This window comes from Triturus cristatus, chromosome 4_1, assembly GCF_964204655.1.
Source record: "Triturus cristatus chromosome 4_1, aTriCri1.1, whole genome shotgun sequence".
Classification (NCBI taxonomy): Eukaryota; Metazoa; Chordata; class Amphibia; order Caudata; family Salamandridae; genus Triturus; species Triturus cristatus.
The window spans coordinates 103,598,675-103,618,462 of record NC_140585.1 but is presented as its reverse complement, the minus strand read 5'-3'; the positions used below and the strand labels follow the sequence as shown (position 1 = coordinate 103,618,462).

At 49.9% G+C, this 19,788-nt stretch overlaps 3 non-coding genes across 3 annotated transcripts; all 3 read left to right on the top strand.

Annotated features, from left to right (window-relative positions):
• The first annotated feature begins 243 nt into the window (after window positions 1–243).
• Window positions 244–316, top strand: TRNAF-GAA (transfer RNA phenylalanine (anticodon GAA)). Its single transcript has one exon. It is a non-coding gene; the product is annotated as a tRNA-Phe (tRNA).
• A 13,137-nt stretch (window positions 317–13,453) lies between these two features.
• Window positions 13,454–13,525, top strand: TRNAD-GUC (transfer RNA aspartic acid (anticodon GUC)). The gene has a single exon. It is a non-coding gene; the product is annotated as a tRNA-Asp (tRNA).
• A 1,057-nt stretch (window positions 13,526–14,582) lies between these two features.
• On the top strand, window positions 14,583–14,654 carry TRNAE-CUC (transfer RNA glutamic acid (anticodon CUC)). The gene has a single exon. It is a non-coding gene; the product is annotated as a tRNA-Glu (tRNA).
• Window positions 14,655–19,788: the final 5,134 nt, after the last annotated feature.

Genomic DNA, 19,788 nt, shown 5'->3' with positions numbered 1-19,788 from the left:
GATTTGGTTGAGTTTTGGGAAGAGTCACGGCGTCGATGACGTCACTGCTTCAAATGCCAGCTGCGTGTCTGGTCTTCAGTGCTGGGAGGACAGCAGCGCCCCCCAGCGAGGCTTCTCTCAGTGTCAGGGCGGAGGTGATGAGAGCCCTGGACGCCTGGGAATAACCCCTGTAAACTCACCAATAATGCGGAAATCCACCATGAGGTCTCAACCCTGAGTAATCAGAAAAGAGGGCCATCTGCAGCCGAAATAGCTCAGTTGGGAGAGCGTTAGACTGAAGATCTAAAGGTCCCTGGTTCGATCCCGGGTTTCGGCAGAAGCTTTTTATTTGAAACATTTTTTAATAGTGAAACTTTAAACCTTCGGTCCATTCATGCACTGCTGAAGCATCGATATGTATTTCTTCCGCGTTCCTGTTTCTTTCTTTCTCCCCCCTTTCTAATGCCCCCCTTCATTCCTTTGGCCCCCAGCAAGATGAATTCTGGGTCTTGCAGTGCACATTCTACAGTGTGTTGCCCTAGTTTCACTCTGTGCACCATACATCTCCGTGGAGGCGGCAGTTCTATTCTGGGCCCGATTGGTACTAGTTTACAGAAGAGCTGGCACATTTCGATTTAATATAGGAGCGCATTACTCCTGGTCTTACGTTTCGTCGGTGAGCCCGGTAAACTCGTCCGTCGTGGATCCTTTCAATAAGAAGCACACACACAAGCAGCCTGGTGGCCATACCTTGAACGTTTGTTTTCAGGCCTCTGGTGAAATGGCTCACTTAGGAAGGTGCGTGATGTACTTGTTTGCAGCTCCTCCTTGTCTTCGTTATAAAGAGATGTTTGAGCGGAGCCGTGTGTCTTTTTGCTTATTTCAATTTTGTTGGAAAGGAATTTCATTGTGCAAAGGCTGCATGCGAGTGTCTGTGTGGACCCTGGTTCTCTGGTGTGTTTGCTTCCCCAACTACCGTCGGTGGCTCTCGTCGCGCCCTATGTTTAGAAGGCCGGTTCCGTGCATACTTTTTCTATTAACAACGTGATGCTTCTTGCCACACACAACCCCACCCCCTTCATACCACCCTACAGAGTTGGCACTCGAAGTGTACATACAGAAAGCTGCCATGCTTGCCACTTAGTTGTTGGCGCCGCTGTGGAACAGGGAGAAAGAGCGTCGGCCCTGTTATTTCTGTGCAGGCACATTCTAGAAATTGGAATGAATCGCCTTCAATTTCGAGAGGATGTAATGACGGGATTTCAGTTCCAGACAGGTGAACACTTGTGGAGAAATGCTTTGTGTGTCAGCGCGGACTGATATATAATGCTTCTTACGCGTAAACATGGATTGCGTATACATGTGTGCACACATTATAGTTTACTCTGTTATCTTGCCTTTAAAATTGTTCTATTAATACATATCATATTTTACACACCGCCAGGATATGACGCCCGACGAACTAAACATTCAGTTTTAATAACAACAGAAGCAGCACAGAGCTGCGTGGATCTCCGATATTAATACCACACCGTATCCTTCGAAAGTCCGGTATTGTGCGGGCAACAAACATCAACTGGTTCACCCCCAAGAAGGGGGGCACATATTGTAATAACCCCTCCACCCTTCCTAGGACAGCTGTCTCTCGTACTCTCACCCTTCACAAATGACATGGGAATGTTATACACATTTTGCATTGCTGAGCAGTGTTGGGGCACATTCCTTTCTTCTAGTTTTATGCTTCTGTTCATAGGTTTCAGCAAAGACGTAACTTCAGCCTTTATGACACACTGTGTGTCCTTGCACAAAACGTCATGTCAGACCCATAGTACCCCCAGGGGCACCCCGCTTTCCCCCCTCCCCCAAATTAGGTTACCCAAAGAAGACACAAGAAACAGTTGTAAATGGGTAACAAATGCTGCAGGATTTATTACATAATTCCAGGATATGTAATAGGTGGGTTATCTTACGGGCGATCCAAGGGCAGGCGGCCATCTACTTCACCTGCCCCGCCTGATGAGCCAGGCAGCACGGGAACGACCCGCAAGTGCTGCCCCCCAAGTGATTCTTTTTTCGATCACGTGCCGTTGAGATTCTACTCACACCCCCCCTCTCGGGGCGGAGCGTCGCATAGCAAGCCCCCGGTTGTTCAGGCCCACAACCGCCCACAGGCCTAGCGGGGCGCCGACCGGCTTCCGGGACCTCTCTGGAGGCTCCTCGTTTTGGCTCAGGCACCACGTGGTGCCGCGCAGAGGTACCCTTTGTACCGGCCTGCTTCCAGATCGCCCTGTAACTCCGCCACAGCTCTGGAGGCGGCTAACCGTCGCAGCCAGGGCCCCCCACCAACCTAGCTCTTTACCTGCACCCTCTATTCACCAATGCTTCGCTTAGATCCAATAAAAACAGGTCCATGCCTATTTGGGAGAGGTGTACACCATCCAAGTCGAAGTACCCCTTTACATTCCCCCGAATCATCTCATGGCGAATAAAGCCCAAACCCCTTTGGGCTGTGAACTTACGCATTGCTCCATTAATGCGCCTCCTGGAGTGCTCTACCGCTTCTAAGGATTTAGCTCCCCGCCAAGACCTGCGGGGGATGATCTCTGACCACACGATCTCACACTCGCCCAGACGTTTGCAGATTTCCCCTAAGTCTCTTTTCATGGCTAATAACAGCAATCGTCTCCCTAGGGTAACAAGGTCGTTACCACCCAGGTGAATCACCAACAGGTGGGGCAAGGTGGACCCGTGTGCTCTTAGTCTCTGCTCGATCTTATTCCTGAGTTCGAACCATCTCATCCCCGGCACCCCCATCCATTCCACTTCGGTCTGAGGGAAGTGTCGCATCCAATTTCGGTGCAATGCCCATTGGGCCGCCCGGGCGACAAATGAATGCCCGATCACCCACACCACTCGTCCTAATAAAGAGGAGACATGGTGTACACACAAGTTATTTAATCAGAAAGGGTGATTTCAACGATACACACCATAAATCACAAACACATTACTAAAAGCTGCCTCACGGGCGAACATATATCTTATAGCAATCAGATTCCCAACGCCCCAGTTTCTTCACCTGAGCGGCCTCTAATCCCGCCAGGTGAGCGGCGGTGGCAGCGCCAATGCGGAAGGAGTGGCTGGAATACCTTCTGTCCGGCCGGGCGAGCCCCGCCCTGGCTAAACTGGCCCTGATTACCTGCTCAAACTGGTATCTAGTTACAGGGGTACCATTTGAATGCAACAGGAGATAACCAGGGCCAGGCGGTCTGTGTTCCAAAAACGCCTTTACCCATTGTACTGGGCAGAACCTGGGGTCACCTAGGGGCTGGAGAACCACCCTGATCCCCCGCCCCGCCTGATCAGTCTTGGACTTGCGTAAAAGAATGGTCAGTGACCCGGAAATAGACACGTCTGAAATTGCCAGCGCATCCCCTGAACCGTCGACCTTGGACCTAGCCACTAACTCACTGACTCTGAAAGCCCCGAAGAATGCTAAGCAGAATGTGGCTGAAAACAGCGTGGCCTCGTAATGAGAGTAGGTGACTAACTCGAGAGCCCCTAGCATGCCTTTCAGGATTTCGAAATCAATGGGCGCTCGATTATCAGGGGCCCTGGGCTCCTCCCTAGCCCAACCCTTCAAGGCGGCCCGGATGGGATAGGAGTTAGTGGGATCCGCCCCGCCAGACAACCTAGTGTCGTGGCTTACGGCTGCCAAGTGACTGCCCACCCATGAACGGCTCTTCCCTTGTCCCCTAGCCCACACCAGAAATGCTCGGACCTGGGACACCAACGCAGCCCCTGAAGTACCCAGTGCCACAGAAGTTGCTCTGAATGTTGCCATGTGGGCGCTGTAACGCTTTCTGGTACCTGGGGCCAGAGCTCTTTCTCCCATCTCTTTCAGGCTCAGTCCCACTGCAGGATCCTCCATAGATGGTCCGGGAATGGGGTCATCTGCGCTCTCGCCCGCGGCCAGGCCTCCCTGAATCGGAGCCACTGAAAACGAGAAAGAGCGTCAGCTGCCACATTTTGAATCCCCTCAATGTGCCTGGCTTTAAACTCCACATTGATGCGCAGGCAAGCCCGGACCAACTCCCTTAGTAAGCACAGCACCAGCCGGCACCTGGCGGACTGGTTGTTAATTGCCTGAACGACCGCCATGTTGTCAGACCAGAACACCACCTTTCTGTCTGACAATGCCGCCGGCCATAGGTGTAATGCAACAACAATCGGGAAGAGCTCCAACACAGTAACATTTTTGGTGATCCTACGCCTGCGCCAAACATTGGGCCATCCCTGCGCGCACCATTCTTCGCCCAAGATAGCCCCAAAACCTTCCCTGCCTGAGGCATCTGTGAAAAGACAAAGTTCCTGACTATCAATCCAGGGCTGCTTCCAAATAACCGTCCCATTAAAGCAGGCGAGGAATTCGCTCCATACCACCAGATCCTGCTTCAGCCCTGTCCCCAGCTTGACCCAGTGATGTTTCTTTTTTATACCAGCAGTCGCCCTAGCCAGCCTACGTGCAAAGACCCTCCCCATGGGTATGACCTTTAGCGCAAAATTCAGGGTCCCTAGCAGGCATTGGATTTCACCCAGAGTCGCCTTGTCCCTACCCAGTAGATCGCAGATCTCCTGACGCAAGGCCTGTACCTTATCCGCAGGGAGTCGGGACACGCCCTTTACCGTGTCCAACTCGATGCCCAAGAATACCAAAACCTGCGCCGGACCCTCGGTCTTACCAGGAGCTAAAGGTACGCCCAGGTGTCCTGCCAATTCCTTGAAACATTGCAGCGCCCGTGCACAATCTTGCGAGTCAGCTCCCCCGATGAAAAGGAAATCATCCAGGTAGTGGGTCACTCCCTCAATGCCATACCTGTTTGTTAAGGCCCACTGTAGGAAGGAGCTGAACGCCTCAAAGTACGCACAAGACACCGAGCATCCCATGGGCATACACCTATCATAAAAGACCTGGTCCCCCCACTTGAAGCCCAGAAGGTGTTGGCTGTCCGGGTGTACTGGCAGGAGCCTGAAGGCCGATTCGATATCAGACTTGGCCAGCCAGGCTCCCTTCCCTGCCCTCCTGATCATGTCGACTGCCAGGTCTAGGGAGCAGTAAGACACTGAGCATTTACCTTCGTCCAACCAGGAATTCACGGAGTCCCCTTCTGGGTGTGATAGGTTGTGGATAAGTCGGAAAGCCCCTGGCTCCTTTTTTGGTACCACCCCCAGGGGAGAAATCACAAAGTGGGGCATAGGGGGTGAGGAAAATGGGCCCGCCACCCTGCCCAAAGACACCTCCTTCGCTATTTTATCCCGCACTACCTCCGGGTGTTCCCTAGCTGATTTCTGATTTTCCGCATCCCTGCTCACTAAGGGGCCTTGATAAGGAATGCGGAAACCGTCTAAGAAACCCTCAGAAATGAGGGACCCTTCCTTGCTAGTGTAACCGCGGAGTGCGCTGAGGAGGTTCTTTACGCAGATGGGAGAGGGCCCTTTCACATGGTCGTGTGGGTCTAGGTCATGCGCGCTGGCAGCTGTGTACGCAGGGGGCCAAAGCGCAGGAGGGGGGAACCCCCCCGGGCTACTTGCTTGATGAAGGCTTGTCGGGAGTGTCGCGCTTGGAGCATGCGGTAGCGGCATGGGGTGCCCCGCACACGCTGCAGTTGTGGGAGAAACGGCATGATTTGTCCCAGGAGCAGAACCCTGCATTGAAGAGCCTGCAAGTTCCAGAAGACCGTGCCCGAAAGCCAGGCCTGCGACCCCCCCCACGCCCGCCCCGAAAGGACTTCCTGTTCTCCCATTTCCTCTCCTTTTTATCCTCTTTCTCTTTGCTTTTTACACCGCTCTCTGTACCTGACTTCGTCGTAGACCCCTCAGTATGCTTGCCCATGTGTTTTACCCATAAACGGACCTCCAACTGGTCCCATTCAAGATCTGGGCAGATTGCTCTCTGTCTGCGGAAGTCACAGTCGTAGTGGTACCATCCCATGCCCCCACCCTTAGCAGCCTCTTCAGTAATCACGCTTGCATAGTGGAAGAGACCTGGCCCTTCATCTGGGAATTTCTCCACTATCACTGCCGCAAAAATGGCAAAGGCCTGACCCCAAGTCACAATATTTTTGGTGGGATATACATGATACCGCACCCGCTTGTCCTCTTCCTTGTTGCCCATCCTCCTGGTATCTACCCCCTCCGCCCCATGCATGAGAAGGGTGAAGATATCAATAAATTCCCTGCGCCAAATCCCTTCTTTGGCCACTAGAGGGACCATCCAAGCGAGTGAACAGCGGCCCGATACTAGCGGGGCCGTGGTAACTAGAGGCTTAGGTGCTACGGCTAGCGTTGGTGCCGGCGTCGGTACCACTGGGGGAACCACTACTGCAGTATCGACCGCACTTGCCGCGCTCTCGGCCACAGCAGCAGCTGGGGGTGTGGGCCGCGGAGGAGGTTCCAACGCAGCCGGCGGCTGACACCAGACCTGCGTGAAGCCCCCCGGCGCCGGGAGAACAGACGGCGGCGGTGGGGCGGCCGGACCAACCCCTAGGGGTGACCTGGCAAGCAGCAGACCGGATCTGACCTCAGCCATGAAGTCTTTTAAAGTGTCTGAAAGCTTACCCAAATCCTCTGCTGAGGCAAATGTCGCCTGGGGCGGGCAAGGCAGTCCGTTGTGCGCCCCCGTCCCCAAGCTAACCGCCGCCTGGGGGGGCGCTGAGGCCCTGTGAGGAGGGGCCGCTCTATTCCGAGCCGGTGGTTGTTCAACCGGAAAGTCTTTGCTCGTGGGGCGGCGGATTCTTTTCGACCGTGACGGGCCCGCAACCTCCCCTACATCCTTATCCGTAGCCAGACCGTCCATCGCTATCCCAGAGTCTGGGGGGGTACTGGCTTTCAATAGTTCCGTCACACAAGCTAAACCCTTGGCCCTCGTCAGCTCCAAGAAAGCGGCAATCCGTGCTTCCTCCGAAGTGTCCGGCACGGACTCCTCAACCTGTGTCCCTGGTGTGAAAAGGGGGGGGGATAATCCTTGGCTGTCCATCACTTAGCAGTTGTGCTCTCTTATCTGCAATTGGGAAAGAGAGAAAGTTAACCGCCTGTTCGTCCCCTTTGAGGTTGGTTCTTCGTTCCTGAGTGCCACATGCTACTCCGAGAGGTACCCCCATCCCCCAACTGCCCGTACTTACTCCCGTCCGAGCCCCGAATACGGATGGTGTTTGTCTCGCGTCTCTCTGTCGCCAATTAATAATCCTCCAGTCAGTGAAAGCGGACGAATGTACTGCAAGAGAAACCAGCATAAGCACAAGAAATATGCATACACGAAAAGGCGTGGCTGTACCGCAAGAAAAAAGGGGGGGGAGAGTGGGGGGGGGGGGGGGAGAGAGGACACAGGTGCTCATACAAATCACGTTTAACCATGCACACCCTGTTCGCGTCTGCCCCCATCCCCACCTTGAACCTGGCAAGCAGCATGGTGCTCGCTTGCGCCCCACCCCCATACTACTTTCCTGGCGCCCATTTGCCCCAAAATCACAGTCTCGCGTGAACGAACACGACAAAATCTCCGTTCATTTGCCTTTATTGTAGCGTGCCTACAAAATTATTGGCACACTTTACATTACATATTCAGGCACGGGGGCCAACTCACTGTCCTCACACCAAAATTGTACAGTACCCGCGGCCCCTTGCTACTAACTACCCGCACCCTTGCGGGCAAAGCCGAGGGAGGGCGGCTACCCGCTCCCTGCTGGGACACCCGAACTAGCCTACTGTGGGACCGGGCCTTCGCTACGCTTGCTGGGTGCCGTCCCCCCCCCGACCCCACAAAACAAACCAAACAGGGCAGAGCCAGGCCACAGAGGAATACAATTGCCCATTTTATGTAGCGCGAATTCGCCCCGTGTATAATCAGCGCTTACATGTGGGCACCGCATTTACATTGCACATTCAGGCCCGGGGAGATAATTGATTTAGCCCGAATCCCCGGAGCAGGCGCAACACCTTGTACATTCAGGCCCCGAGAGATAATACTCGTTTAGCCCCAGAATCACCGGGGCCGGCGCGACACATAGCACATTCAAGCCCGGGGAGATAAAACGTTTGCCCAGAATCGCCGGTGCAGGCGCGACCCGGAGGATCAAAGGTAATGACGTCCTGCCCATAGTCGGCAATCCTGCCTGCACAAACCCCTTCCTCTCCCCTGACTCACCGCGTTACGACACCCGCTGCTCCGCGATCGAGGCGGCGACAGAGACGCAGGATTACAGTCGGAATGGCGACCCGACCTCCCCGGACCGGGGGTACTGAAGGTGGGTTTACTCATGAAAACCATGGACGGATCTCAAGCCTGGCCCCCCTGCCTAAACCCGGGGAGCACAGCAAGCCCCTGTGACACGGTGACACTCTGCAAGGCTAGGCTCAGTAACGGCTTACGCATATTAAATGCGGATTTGTCTAGCGAAGGTATTAGAGCGCTTTAAATGTGTACCGGTTACGACATGTGTTACATATTTATAAAGCGCGAAATCGACCCGAAGGTATAGGAGCGCGTAGCACCGTATTTACCTACATACATCGGCCCGGGGAGATTAAGTGATTTACCCCGAATTCGCACCGCCTTTACATACATATAGGCACTGGGGGATTAAGTGATAAGCGCCGCAACACAAAAGCGACCGCGGCCCCGAGACTCGCTGAAGAACCACCCTGGAAACACCAAACCATTTGCGAGTGAGGACCTGAGCCTCGGTCCAATATACTTTCGCTCTTATGCATAATCCTTTCTCTAGCGCGAAACTCGACCCGAAGGTATAGGATCGCGTCGCACCGTATTTATATACCTATAGGCACGGGGAGATTCAGTGAACAGGACGGGGCCGGACAGGGGCTCTCACTGACCCCTGCGCCGAAGGAGAAACACGCTAAGCCCCACACCCAAGATGGCAGCCAGTATGCCGATGGACGCCGGATAGCCGGCACGGTTGCGTCCCCACCTGCGCTAGCAAACCGTGGCAGCGGGAAACACGCAAAACACAGCATTCCCTCACGATCGCACGCTCAGTAAAACGGAAATCAACACGAGCCTTGCTCTGTGCACGGTCCCCCCCCGCCCGTGGCGCTCCGACCACAGGGCCCCGTCTCCTGGTACTGCCCAGGGACAGGGCCGGGGCGAGGGGGCAATCCGGCAACTCACCCAAGTATTCAGGAGTTCCACAGCAAGGCGAGCGGCGACGACGACCCCCGCGAAACGACCCGGTAAAAGGCGAGGTGGGCGACAAAGAGGACGCCAGTGAGGGTGGGGGAAGGCTAAATAGCCTTCCCCTCACACCTGGGCCCGGAAGTGACGCGCCTTTCGCGTCACTTCCGGCCCCCGACGCAGAGGGGGGCAACAATCAGGATCCCCGCCCCCGCCCCCCCCGAAGGAGGGAGTGGGGAGGGGTGACCGGGGCCCCGGGGCCACTAAGGCGCCGACCGCCGAGTGGCCCCCTGCGGGGGCCGCGGTCAGCGGCATTTGCACCATTCATCTGCTTCTTACTAGTTGGGTTCCCAGAGCAGTAAACACATCTTTTCATCGCATGGCAGCTCTCCGACACAAACTTCCCTTGACCACACTTCTCTCCGGCACAGACTTCCCTTGACCACACTTCTCTCCGGCACAGGCTTCCCTTGACCACACTTCTCTCCGATACAAACCTTCCCTTGACCACACTTCTCTCCGGCACAGAAGACTGCCCTTGACCACACTTCTCTCCGGCACAGGCTTCCCTTGACCACACTTCTCTCCGATACAAACCTTCCCTTGACCACACTTCTCTCCGGCACAGAAGACTGCCCTTGACCACACTTCTCTCCGGCACAGACTTCCCTTGACCACACTTCTCTCCGTCACAGACTTCCCTTGACCACACTTCTCTCCGGCACAGGCTTCCCTTGGGCACACTTCTCTCCGGCACAGGCTTCCCTTGACCACACTTCTCTCCGATACAAACCTTCCCTTGACCACACTTCTCTCCGGCACAGACTTTCCTTGACCACACTTCTCTCCGGCACAGACTTCCCTTGACCACAGCACAGACTTCCCTTGACCACACTTCTCTCCGGCACAGACTTCCCTTGACCACACTTCTCTCTGGCACAGGCTTCCCTTTACCACACTTCTCTCCGATACAAACCTTCCCTTGACCACACTTCTCTCCGGCACAGACTTCCCTTGACCACACTTCTCTCCGGCACAGACTTCCCTTGACCACACTTCTCTCCGGCACAGACTTCCCTTGACCACACTTCTCTCCGGCACAGACTTCCCTTGACCACACTTCTCTCCGGCACACGCTTCCCTTGACCACACTTCTCCGGCACAGGTTTCCCTTGACCACACTTCTCTCCGATACAAACTTCCCTTGACCACACTTCTCTCCGGCACAGACTTCCCTTGACCACACTTCTCTCCGATACAAACTTCCCTTGACCACACTTCTCTCTGGCACAGACTTCCCTTGACCACACTTCTCTCCGGCACAGACTTCCTTTGACCACACTTCTCTCTGGCACAGACTTCCCTTGACCACACTTCTCTCTGGCACAGGCTTCCCTTGACCACACTTCTCCGGCACAGGTTTCCCTTGACCACACTTCTCTCCGATACAAACTTCCCTTGACCACACTTCTCTCCGGCACAGACTTCCCTTGACCACACTTCTCTCCGATACAAACTTCCCTTGACCACACTTCTCTCTGGCACAGACTTCCCTTGACCACACTTCTCTCCAGCACAGGCTTCCCTTGACCACACTTCTCTCCAGCACAGGCTTCCCTTGACCACACTTTTCTCCGGCACAGACTTCCCTTGACCACACTTCTCTCCGGCACAGACCTCCCTTGACCACTCTTCTCTCCGGCACAGACTTCCCTTGACCACACTTCTCTCCGGCACAGGCTTCCCTTGACCACACTTCTCCGGCACAGGCTTCCCTTGACCACACTTCTCTCCGACATAGGCTTCCCTTGACCACACTTCTCTCCAGCACAGGCTTCCCTTGACCACACTTCTCCGGCACAGGCTTCCCTTGACCACACTTCTCTCCGGCACAGACTTCCCTTGACCACACTTCTCTCCGGCACAGACTTCCCTTGACCACACTTCTCTCCGGCACAGGCCTCCCGTGACCACACTTCTCCGGCACAGGCTTCCCTTGACCACACTTCTCTCTGGCACAGACTTCCCTTGACCACACCTCTCTCCGCCACAGACTTCCCTTGACCACACTTCTCTCCGGCACAGACTTCCCTTGACCACACTTCTCTCAGCATAAGACTTCCCTTGACCACACTTCTCTCCGGCACAGAAGACTGCCCTTGACCACACTTCTCTCCGGCACAGACTTCCCTTGACCACAATTCTCTCCGACACAGACTTCCCTTGACCACACTTCTCTCCGACACAGACTTCCCTTGACCACACTTCTCTCAGGCAGACTTCCCTTGACCACACTTCTCTCGGCATAAGACTTCCCTTGACCACACTTCTCTCCGGCACAGAAGACTGCCCTTGACCACACTTCTCTCCGGCACAGACTTCCCTTGACCACACTTCTCTCCGACACAGACTTCCCTTGACCACACTTCTCTCCGGCACAGACTTCCCTTGACCACACTTCTCTCCGGCACAGACTTCCCTTGACCACACTTCTCTCCGGCACAGGCCTCCCTTGACCACACTTCTCCGGCACAGGCTTCCCTTGACCACACTTCTCTCCGGCACAGACTTCCCTTGACCACACCTCTCTCCGCCACAGACTTCCCTTGACCACACTTCTCTCCGGCACAGACTTCCCTTGACCACACTTCTCTCGGCATAAGACTTCCCTTGACCACACTTCTCTCCGGCACAGAAGACTGCCCTTGACCACACTTCTCTCCGGCACAGACTTCCCTTGACCACAATTCTCTCCGACACAGACTTCCCTTGACCACACTTCTCTCCGACACAGACTTCCCTTGACCACACTTCTCTCAGGCAGACTTCCCTTGACCACACTTCTCTCGGCATAAGACTTCCCTTGACCACACTTCTCTCCGGCACAGAAGACTGCCCTTGACCACACTTCTCTCCGGCACAGACTTCCCTTGACCACACTTCTCTCCGACACAGACTTCCCTTGACCACACTTCTCTCCGGCACAGACTTCCCTTGACCACACTTTGCCATGAAGAGCTGGTCATTCTCTGCGCAGTTTATTTAGAGCCGTAAAAACAAGGAAGCCCTTTATCTCGAGCATGTCTCAGCATTCCATATCAGAAGATAACATTACAGCTGTACATTCTGTTTTGAATTCATAAGACTACCTTTAAGCAGGAACTGCTGTCGTTCCACAGCACCGGAGAGCGCAGGAACCGTGCAGTCCACTTACAAAACCAATCTCAAGACAAAAAGGCCGGTATTGCTGTTCCAGCAGCCATGTCACTGAAATCATGTTACATCATGAAACATATGAAATGCATGTAACTGGATCCAGGGGCTATATGTGTAACACGGAGGCCAATAGTTCTACAGCCATTAACCTCAGGACGGTTCAGCCACATAATTCCACTACACAAATACACTACACAATCTCACCCACACTATTCCATAACTAACAATTCCAAAGCAATCCACATAATTTCGCTCCACGCCATAAACATCCCCTCCACTACAAACATAACACACAGGTAAAAGACATTATCATTTACAATACCAATAGCTCAAACTCGTAAAAGCGAGACCTATTGCATTGCAAATGCTTGTTTTTTTTCTTTATTGACACGTTTCTTGCAATCCTATTGAAAGCAAATTACACAATTTGAAGAATATTCTCACGGGGTGTGAGTGCAGCTTCTCATGCGGTAAAGCGCCTCATCACCCCATTCGACTGAACTGTCGATAGCTCAGTTGGTAGAGCGGAGGACTGGAGTGAAGTGACTCAGGTCTTTGGTTCTATTCTGGCTTCAGGGAGTTTTTGCAAACTCTTAACTTTTTTCCTCTGCTTTACAATAGAAAGCGCCTCTTTCTCAGACACTCACACACCTGGGCTTTTTCTGCCTTCTCTCTTCTCCTTTACAACCCAGCTCTCTCCTTTGGCGGAGGCGGGTGGGAGGGTCTCCTGCCCCCCTCCCTATGTGCAGCCCCCTGCAATCCTCCATCATCAGACAGAGCCGGGGCCCCTGGGGTGGAGAGCCAGGCCGGGCCCCCTCTGAAGCAGCGCTGGGAGCTGTTGTGACTCTGGCATCAGGTGATGCTGCTGAGAGAGCCTGCTAGGAGGTGGGAGGGTTGGTGAGAGGGAGGGTGTTTGTGGGTGTTTTGAGGGAGGGAGTGTGTGTGTTTCTTGAGCCACAGACCTCTGTGGTGGTGACAAGGAGCTGGGAAATGACATAGATCAGTCACAGGCAAGACAGGGCGGGATAAAGCCTCAACGAGGAGCTGCTCAACAATCGCAAACACATCGGATCCTCGTTAGTATAGTGGTCAGTATCCCCGCCTGTCACGCGGGAGACCGGGGTTCAATTCCCCGACGGGGAGGATATATTTTAATAGTTTGAAAGCATGACTATTGAACATCTATTTTAAAATGTGATCTAGAATGTGACACGCCTGCTATTGAGTACTGACGCTTTTTTTTTTAGTAATGACCTCATCTCTTATACGTATTTATATACAATCACATAACTTTTAAAATCGATCACGGGCAATTTTTCAGTGAGACACTTTTTGGGAAGGATTTAATTTAAAACTTCTGTGTACGTTCTTCAAAAACACAAAACGTGTAATGGAGGGTTATTACTATATACTATATATTAAATACAATGTATTTAACCTAGTGTGTTTTTTCGCGAAATAAAATGAAATGATTGGGTGGGCTCTGGCTGAGTGTTTAATATGAAGCTGAATTTTTTTGGAATCTTTATAAACTTAATGATTTCGAACTTACAGGACATTGTGAAAGCAAAAGTACCACTGACCCGGAAGTGCCCGCCCCGCCCTCCTCATCTAGGATTTATATTCCCAAAGTCCAGGAATTACTGCTAAATTCAGGTCAGGTTATTGCAGTGTATTCTGGGACTTGTAGTCCTGCTTCTAACTCTCTAAATTGAGGGCGTGGGGACCCAGCATCCAAAGCAAAAACCCTGGGCTGGGTGAAGTGCTTGTGCGCGGGCTGAGCTGACTTGAGAGGTTTGTCGAGTCCTTGGATGAGCTGATGCGATGCCTGAGAAGATGTGTTGCCCTCCAGCAGGAATCTCCGAGAAGATGTGCGGCCTCCTTGAATTGTGTGTTTTTTTTCCCCTTGATGCTCAATTGTTTTTTGCTGTTTTCCTTCTCAGTTGTGTGTTTTGAGGGTCTCATACATCTTCGGCACTTTGAAACTCTTACCAGATTTGTCTATTTAAATTCCATTCTTCACGGTCTGCCTCAAAGTAGTGTGTTTTCTGTGTCTGTTGATGTTTTCTTAAAACACTAGCTTGAGAGTGTTACTCTGTGTGTTCTTGGTACCTACTTTATTTAGTTGATGAACATGACCCCGAAGAACATACAGCCTCACACTCTGTCTTGAAGCACATGCTGAACACTGATGCCACAGTCCCTGGTGGTCTAGTGGTTAGGATTCGGCGCTCTCACCGCCGCGGCCCGGGTTCGATTCCCGGTCAGGGAAAGTGACCATTTTTTCTTTCTTTCAATGTATGGTTCAGTTCCGGACAGGGAAAGATTCATTTCTTTTTTATTTTGATCATATCCTAACAAATTTCTCGTTTATTTTTTTATTTTTATTTTTTAAATTTAAATTCACAAGTGTTTCATTACATGTGTTTCTTCTTTATTTACATGTGTTTCTTCTTTACGTGACTTGTCACAAGTAATAGCTTGACATGTCAGGGGCAGAGACAGAGCACTGATAGAAAAGTGGTGACAGCTTGCTCACGAAGCTTGTTCTTCACAACTGATGTATTACCAGTTGGAACAAGCATTTGCAAATCCAGTGTGCCTGTTCGTTTTCATTTGTTGGCTTTGCTTAGAGAAACACCAAACTGATGGGCACTTCATTGTAAATCAGGCAAACATGGAGATGTGTAGCCAGAACAAGACAGAAACAAACTTCCCTGAACACACTTAGCAGCAGCAAGAGCGCAGAGGGTGAGATCCTGTAAGCAAGTGTCCAGGCGCACAACCTTTGGAACCATGGTTTATTTGAACTATAGAGATGTACCTACATATGTGCATTGCTTTGTATACACATGTATAATAATTATGTTTGGAAAATATACTTATTTGTTAGTTCTGCTTAACAAATGTACATATTACTTATTGTATTGTAATTGCTTTTACATATTGCGCCTACTACCCCTGACGAGGAGTCAAAGCGATTTTTTTTTTTTTTTTTTTTTTAGGCGATTAGCACGCAACTCCGGAACCCATAAAAGGATTAGTGGTGAATTAGTATAGTGAAATATGAAAGTAATTTGAGTTGTGGATATTAGTCAGTTATTTGGATTGAGAAGCATAGCGTAGGGATAGAAGAGGTAAAAAGGTTTGCATTTATATAGCGCTTGTTACCCCTGATGCGCTTTTTTGGCTTACATTATTCTAAGTTTTTAACATGTATATAAGTGATTGCATAAAAAAGTAAATCTTTTATCATAACTATCTACAATTGCTTCAGTATTGAATTATTAAATAAAAACAAATAAATTAATTTAAAGTACAACGACACTTGAAAGCCAGAGTTTATTAAATTCATCTTTAATGTACATATATTACCTTCCTTATGCATATATATATATATATACCTTCCATGTACTTATGTATACATATATGTGTTACTTTTCTTCTAATTCAGCATGTCCAAGGCACTACCCTATTTCTCACCCTATATCAATTTCAATATATCCTTTTAGAGAATTCTTTATTTGCACAATTAGCATTCTAATTCTGTCTGAATAGTACTTTTGTTAGCATTTTTGATAGCTGACTTATATAATCTGTTAAATTCCTATAGGTGAAATTTGTCTAGATTGGTGTTTCTTTTGAGCAGGCACGTTTCAGCTTTCTAATTTGTTATTTTATCTCTGTATTTCTCCAAGGTGCCGTTTTTTTTGTTGTTCTGTTATGTTGTTTTCAGTGGTATCAGGATATCAAAAGCTTCCTGTAGCCACTCATACAGTTTTTGAACTTAATTTATCGTGTCTATATATTCACTGGATGTTAGTTGTGTTTCAAATTGAGTTTGTTCCACGAACGATAGGTGGATGCACGTAAGGGGTTTGAGATGCGTCACTTTGTGGTGTTTTATATTGGAAAGCATGCAAATAGTTTTCTGACCATGCGACTGGAGTCATTGTTTGAAAGGTAACTAGTTCTGTATTTGCAAAAATGACTTGGAGTGTAGTGTTATCAGGTTATATGATGCTTTCCTATGTTAGCCAAATTCTGTAACCATGAAATGCAGTTCCCTGGAAAACTCTTGCTTTAGAATTAATGGTTGAATTTCATGTTGAGTCAATGAAGGATGTTTTGCACAGGAGAAGGTCTGGGAACCAAGGCCTAAATGTATCGAGAGCAGAATACCGTTGTTCTGTGGAAAGTTACCTTCAGGATCGTACCCAGAGCAGACGGTGTGGCCCACAAGGAATCTTGGAAAGTCACCTTTGAATTATGTGATGTGGAAGTGAGGAAAGAGCCCCGCACTTCTTCTTCTTGCCTTAGAGAGAGCATCCTCGAACGAGCTCTGTCTTGATAGCTTCATGCTACATTGACTCACATTTTGGAGAGACTTCTTAGGAAGACCCCACATGCTGACACCTTTTTATCCTCTATTTGGGAAATGCTACGTTGGGAAGTAACTTTAGCGTTAGAGTATGGAGAGATTTCTGCTTTTTATTCATCAGCCCTCGCTGCTGGGAAATTTGGACTCATGCTTTTTGATCTTCTGCATTTTGCTTCTTGAACTAATTGTATTACTTGTGCTACATCGTCTAAATGAAATGCGCAGATGTGGCTTTATGCTAATTGAAGTGTCTTTTTGTCCAGTTATTTTTGGCTTTGTAATAATTGAACTCACCTTAACTAAGTTGTCTGTGGTTACTATGTGTCCCAAGGAGGTATCGATCAATTGATTGGCATTGTTAATGACTTTTCTCCCCTTTACACTTTCATGCTGCGAAAAAGAACCATTGGATTGCGAGTCTAGAACAGACCTAGAACTTTTGAGCACAGCCCTTCCAGTTGGTAGCAGTGTTGGATGGTTCGCACATGAAGAAAGGGGAAAACATTCATTGATCTACACTAAGTGGAGCCTAGGACCCCAACAGCCAAAACAATAGAGCCCAATGATCAAGAACGGAAGGTGACAGAATCTGGCGGAGACTGACGGAGTTGATTGTGTGGCGAGATCAGCAGCAGAAGGAGGAGTCCGTATTAATAAGGTGTACGTTGTGTGGTAGATTGCGGGTATTAATTTATTATGTGATGTCTTGCGGAGTTGCTGTGAGAGTCGAGTGAATATGGTTTTGGGCCGGATGCAGTCCACAGATTGAGATTTGAGTTGCAGGTCCCAGAGTGGCCTAAGGTCCTGGGATATATTAAAGTTGCAGAAGACATTGAGATTGTGATTCTCTGACTGAGGAATTGAGGAGTTGTGGTGAGACGTCATCGGCAGTTCCACAAACGACAGGGAATTTTGTGTGAATGGGATGTATGGGAATTGTTAAGTGGACCTTGTGTACAGGGGTTGACTATACTGATTCAGGTGATCAACGCTGGTCTAGGGTCATCGTGTGTGAATGTTCTTGAGTGATTGAATTCTATCGATCTTTTAGATGACAGACAATTACAGATTTAAGATGACTGTGTGAGTGAATGCTTATGGAGGAATTGTGAAGGAGGGTGAGCCACTGCGAGGAGTAAAGGTGACATCAGATTGTGCCACACTGCGATAGGACGGTTGGTGTAACACCGCACTGGGATTGGTTGATGTTCATCTGGATGTTGTGGTTGGAAAAGCTTGGTCTGTCAAAATTTTATTGAACATTAAATTGCAATTGAAATCATGCGATGTTTTAGGGTGCTGCGAGATTTCTTATGGGGTGACCAAGGAGTCCTTACTCAAGTGGGTGAAGAGGCACAACCCGAGGATACTCCAGCACATTATACGTCGATAAAAATAGGATTCCACGCTATAGTTTGGCTTCAATGTGGCATAAAATCAATGGAAAGGAGGGTGAATTGTCATTTCCACGTTTTCGTTCATTTCGGTTGGATGTCTTACATCATTTGAGGGGAGTGATGTTTGGACTGTGACCTCTTCCCTAGACCAACACATTAGCTGCATTGTAGCGTGCAGCACATGCTAAGACGAGGCAGAAATATCAAGGGAAGATGAGGAAAGCTCTGAGGGCATGCCAGGATGCACAGTGGGACAACAGCTTAAGAAGTGGAGAGTGGCTACTATCGAAGGAGAAAGATTGAACCCAGTATTTTTGGGAAAAGGGGAGACAACAGGCAGAAGCAGAGGGGCAAATGGAAACGATGCTAGTGACCCTGATGAGAGCTTGTTGGATGGGTTGTTATCTGAGCATCCACCACCTCAAAATTTACAATCAAGAGACTGGGACAAGACTCCTAGAGTGCAGGGAATAAGGAAAGTGTAACAGCACCTCAAGTGGGTCCTAGTACAGGAGCTGTGTGGAGGATATCCGCAGGAGTCGGGGGAAACCGGGCTGTCCACCTTAGGAGGCAGAGAACAGAATGGAGTCAACACTGCTTCACGGATACCAGAAGCGCTTAAAGTACCGGTTACTATTGGTCCTGTTGTTCAGAGTAGTACATGGAGTTAGAACACTATCAAGGCTGCGGTGAAGGCAAAACTATTGGATGTGGTTAGGTTAACGGTGGAGGTAAAATAAATTATCAGTAGCCAAATTATATGTTGTTTATAGTGAAGGATGTCACTCGTAGGGCAAGGAGAGCACATGAGAAGCTGCCAGAGTTAGCTCAGGAGTATGAAGTGGACCTGTTTCAAACAAAAATGTTACAGGGTAATCACAGGATTATTTACAGTGATCAGGAGTCAGAGGAAAAGAGGGTAAAAGGCTTGAAAACCCATATTCGAGAATTGGTTGATGGGATAAGAGCTTGGAGTATGCCGGATAAGTGGGAAGAGAGATGGTCAAGGAAGAAAAGTGTAAGGAAAGTGACAGGAGAGACACCACCTCAAGGAGGGGGGGGGACGCAGGGAGTTGAGGTATATCCGTTACAGCAAATGCCTAGCAGAGGGGTGCGTGCATGTTCCTTGGAGTTTTTTTTTTTTTAAACAGATTTTATTTACATAAGTCAGCCATTTCGCTAATGGTGGTACAGGTAATTGCATAGTATTCTCATGGTCAGTAAATCTTAGTACATATTATGCATACACAAATCCGTATTATTTCTGGTGTCCTCAGTTATGTTCCTTGGAGTTGAGGTGACTCAGCTGCATTTACGAACGATTTTCCAAGATTGAGTTAGAAGCCTGCTGAGTTGTACAAACAAGCCAATCACTTTTTCAAAATCTCGAAGGTGTTGTGGATCGATTTGAATACTTTGTTTGAAATTGTGGTTCCGAGTGATCTATGGTCTGCTTGTAAAACAGCTATTGAGCGGCCTGCTGCTGAGCCAAAGAGGGATTTGGTAACTCATGGTCCTTCGTCTTTGGTCATGAAGAAGTACGAGCAGGTGATCACATGGTTGTACTCCAAAATAGCCTAACAAGACATCGATTGGGTTAAAATAGATCGAACGACCCAGGAACCTAA